Below are 5,081 nucleotides of genomic sequence, written 5' to 3' on the forward strand. Positions count from 1 at the left end.
CTAGTCTTTCCATAATTGCTTTGTCTGGTTAAACTGTTCTGCAGTGAATTGAGAAGACTTGTTATGAGAAATGTCTGCACCCAAATTGCAATGCTTAAAATGAAATCCTCGCCAGAATTTTGAATAATTGTCATTCTTGTCTTCCAGATGGGTATTGGTATAACTCTTGAGCCTGTCAACCATTTTATATCTTTGCTACAGCAATGATGAGGAACCTATGGTCTTCCAGATGTTGTTGGACTCCCATCAGCACCAGCCAGCATGGTCAGTAGTCAGCGATAATGAATTGTAGGCCAGCAACATCTGGAGAACCATAGATTCCACATCCTTGTTCTACATTGTAATAAATTATTTTGATAGTCATTCTTTATAGATGGAACTTACACAGGCTTGCAGCCAATGATAGTCATACAGAGAGTACAGCAATTGAAATTAATGAGCTTGGCTCACTTAGGTCCATTAATTTCTCTGGGTCTACTATAATTTAGCTGGATACAAACCAAAATACATTGCCAATTTTAACCAATAAGAGAGTGTGCTTGTAATCTCTGAAACACTGACAAAACCTTTTAGTGGCACAAAACCCCACATGTACACTATATAAAATAATATGCCTCACCACCTTTCCCCGCTCTTCTTCCCCAACCTTATACTCTACTCAACACTAATGTCTCACAACAAATGTAACTGATTTGTAAGAGAGACTGTACAACCTGAAAAAAAAGACAAGGTATATACTTTTTGTAAACCAAGAAAATCTTTAATATTTAAAAAAACAAATCTTCTTAGTGGCCTGTAGGTGTCACTCTTCCAACACATTTCGATATCCCTAAAATCTGTTTAGAATTTTGATGAGTATTTTACAGATACAGGATTCCATTTTTCATACAATTTTGCAGTCGCATTGTATTTTCATGAGTCTGAATTCTGAAAGTATCAGTCAGTTGGAAAGCACTGAAGATGTGCTGGTTTTGCTATTCTTATAATCTAATGGATTAACTAAATTAGCTAAAAGACCAACTCTTATCACCTCTGTTGAATCACTGGATCATGTCATTCTGGCTTCCTGTCATTCCCTGGTACTCATGTAGTCTATCCAGTGAGTTGTTTGTCTACTAGTGTAGTCTGCATTGCAGTATTTAGTGTTGGAAACAGCAGTTTGTCTCAAGTATTTAGTTTCTTGAGATCTGCAGTTCCTCAAGGATATTGACAGGATGTTGGGGGTGGTAAAAGCTACAACATGCACATTGCCTAAACTCTGCTAACTGCAGCTAAATTATGGGCCAAAATTGTCAGTGTGTATGATGGAGACTGTTTTCATCAGCCATAAAGAAAGGGCTTGTTTGTTTCTGAAAATGCCATTTTGGGATAAGGAATATTGTATCAATTTTTCACTGGTGTGTTCTCATTTCTGACTAACGGCCTGAGCAACTCCAGACATTCCTGAATAACAAATTTTATTTGAAAGGCTCAATCTGGCTTCCACCCTGGCTGTGGAACTACCTGGTGGGTTACTTGAATCTAAAGCAGGCACAGCCCACCCATGAAGCAGGGTGAAGCCACTGCCTTGTGTGGCAAAAGTCTCAAAGGTGGTGCCCCACTGCCTCCTCTGCCAGTGGAAAAGTAGTACCAGCACCAATTTCTTGAGATATCTTGGAGCATGCAATGTTTTTGCTATATTTCCGCGAGTGGGGTGAGCAGCCCTTCCCATTATGCCTCAAGTGGCGGAAACTGGGTAAGTCAGCCCTAATCTGGAGGCTGAAAAATGAATATTTCTTTGCTGATTTTGTTAGGCCCTGCAATTTTGATAGACCTTACAGTACAATGGTTTTTGATTCTGAATACCATAATATTCTTCTGCCCCACCTCCAACCTCTAGGTGTCTCTGGGAAGGCATTCCAATAGGTTTGTTCCTATATAATTCAAAGACGGGTTATTGAGGAGGCAGTGTGTATTAGAATGTCAGAATGTCCATGTCTATGGGAAATATATGAGGTTCCACAAGGCTCAGTATTATTATGAATGCTGCTTAATATCTTCATAAAGCCTCTCTTAACAGAGACAGGTGTAGCTTTGGGATTCAGCATCATGAATATATATGGATCTCTTTCCTTTATCCAGTTGGCAAGATTAATAACGACATCACCACACACTTGCATATGCTAGTGACAGTTAGCAACCGTGTGCCCTTATTTGTATAAGAAATAAAACCATGCCATTTAACCAGTGCTTTTTTTCTTTTAAAAAATGTTTAGGGGTACCCATCTTGACTCAAGAAAATCACCATTTTATAGTTCACATTGGGGAAAATAAATACAGTAAATGGACAAAAGTACAAAGATTCACAAAATGCTTAGGGGTTTGCATACCCCCAGAAAAAAGCACTGCATATAACGACAACAAAAAAAGCTGTACCCTTTAGATGCTTTCAGTTTATATCTTTTCAAGGAAGGCAATTTACCCTCTAGCATACCAGTAATCTACATAAATTATAAAGATAGAAGAAGCGTTTCCAGGATTTGGCAATGGAGCCCTGGGCTGCTGTTAAGGGATGAGAAATAAGGTTTTACTTTCCACATCCTGTTCTGTATATACAGGTGTAGAAATAGTTCATTTAGTTATCAAAGAGATCCTAGTATTCAGAAATTCAGCCATCTTGGGGGCAGCCCTGCCATATACACACTATCTCTTTCCTGAACCAGTATAGAGGCTGGATGAGGGTAAATAGTTTGATACTGAAACCCAGCAAGACACATGCGATAGGATATCTCTGGAAGGACTTAGCTAGCCTGTTACAGACAGTCTCCCTGTTGACTTTGCCTGACCAGGTCAGAAGCCTTGAACTTGGCATTGCTTCTTGAGAAGTACATTGAGCGTCATTGCAGGAGTGCCTTTGCTCAAGTTTGGCAGATGAGCAGACTTTCTTCCTCTCCTAAATGGATCAAACCTTGCTATGTGGATATATGCTTCTGTTAACTTTTAGGCTTGACTTCCACAATGCACCCTACATGGTTCCAACACAACTCATACGTTTAGGGAAGAGCACTGCCTTCCAACGTCTGGAGTGTGCACTGGTCTAATTCAAGGTACTGGTTTGAACATTTAAAAAACCTTTAACCTTTGTTCAGCCTGGTCCCATTCCTCAAGGGTCGTGGAGCCCCTTCACTAATTGAGATCTAGTAAACAAATGTTTTTATCTGTCGAAACCTGCTTTATACTGAGTCGTACCCGGCTCAGAGTTGCCTACACTGAGTGCTAATGGCTCTCCAGGGTCTTAGACAGGAGTCGTTCCGTGTCCTATGTTAAGGACAGGGCATGCAACCTTCTGCATTTAAGGCAAGTGCTCTGTGAATTGGTTACGATCCTCCCCCTGCCATTTCTATTGGAAATTGGAACTGCAGTGGCTCAGAACAGGACTTTTGTGATCACTGCTGCCAAACTCTGAAAGGTCCTACCAGAAAAGGAGAAGAAAGCTACCTCTCTGCTGGCTTTTCAGAAGACCTCCCTTTTTGGCAACAAGGTCACATTGAAGTCCTGCTTCTGTGGCTGCTCACATTTGCATTGTGTTCATTGATGAGCACCCTGCTGTTCATTACAGCAGAGTGGTATACAGGGTATGCATCCTGTGCTTTTTCTCTGTCTTTTAGTGATGTCAAGGGCAGCCTCCAGGATCAGTGGCAGATGGCATGCCTTTGAGTGTCAGTTGATGGGAAACAACAGCAGGAGAGGGCCATCACATTCATCTCTTTGTGGGCTTCCCATTGGCATCTGGTTGGCCACTGTGGGGAAACACTTGATCAGCCTTTGGTCTGATCCATTAGGGTTCTTCTTATGCTCTTATGGCCATAAGGTGAGAAGAAATTTGCCCTGCAAATGCTGTTGACATTGAGTGAGGGTTCACAGAGAGAATGTCTTGGAAAACTGGGAATAGCAGAGGTTGTGGTCCACTGGTGATAAATTTGGATTTTGAGCCAATCTAATCACTGACACAGGTGGCGCTGTAGGTTAAACCACAGAGCCTAGGACTTGCCAATCAGAAGGTCGGCGGTTTGAATCCCCACAACGGGGTGAGCTCCTGTTGCTCGGTCCCTGCTGCTGCCAACCTAGCAGTTCAAAAGCACGTCAAAGTGCAAGTAGATAAATAGGTACCACTCCAGCGGGAAGGTAAACGGCGTTTCTGTGCGCTGCTCTGGTTCGCCAGAAGCGGCTTAGTCATGCTGGCCACATGACCCGGAAGCTGTACACTGGCTCCCTCGGCCAATAAAGAGAGATGAGCGTCGCAACCCCAGAGTCGGTCATGACTGGACCTAATGGTCAGGGGTCCCTTTACCTTTTTAATCACTGACCATGATTGCAGGCAGACCATGTAAGCACGGCAGAGGGAATGGGATTTGTCTGCCCTCTTTTTGTCCCACATATATCTCTAATGTGCTGGCTCTTGGGGCCTGCCCCTCGATGCTTGTTTTCACAACCTTGTTTAGTTTATTTCTGACTAGTCCCAAATTCTGACAAGAGAATAGCATATTCTGTGGGACATGGCTGGCTGAGCAGAAGCACTGCTGTTAAGAGTTATCAGTTGCAAGCCCCTACAGTGGATGTTTGAATTTCATTCTTTGAAGCATAGGAGAAACAATTCTCTTATTCTGTTACCCTCCTCCTCAGGTTTTCTTTTCCAAGTGATGTTCCACATTCTGTGGATGCAGAACATTCTGAGGCCTCACTGGACAGCTGGTGTGGCAGATACTCCCTTAGGGTTTGCTCTCTCTTTTTGGTTTGGCACTAGTCCTGCCAGCCCTCACCCCCTGAATTTGCAGTTAGAGGGCATCATGGACTCAGGAACATTCTACCATATGTGGTGGATATGTAGGAAAATACAGGTATTCTGGGAGAGTATACATGCAGAACTGCAAAAAATGCTAAAGATCTCTTTCAATAAAAAACCAGAGGCCTACCTCCTGGGAATAACAGATTTGGATATTCCACAAAAGAGGAAGGGTATCTTTTTATATGCGACGGCGGCAGCAAGAGTTTTGATCGCAGCAAAATGGAAGAGTAATGAAATCCCCTTTATACAAGATTGG

The sequence above is a fragment of the Podarcis vaucheri genome (genome assembly GCF_965113315.1).
Source record: "Podarcis vaucheri genome assembly, chromosome: 5".
In the NCBI taxonomy this organism is placed as follows: Eukaryota; Metazoa; Chordata; class Lepidosauria; order Squamata; family Lacertidae; genus Podarcis; species Podarcis vaucheri.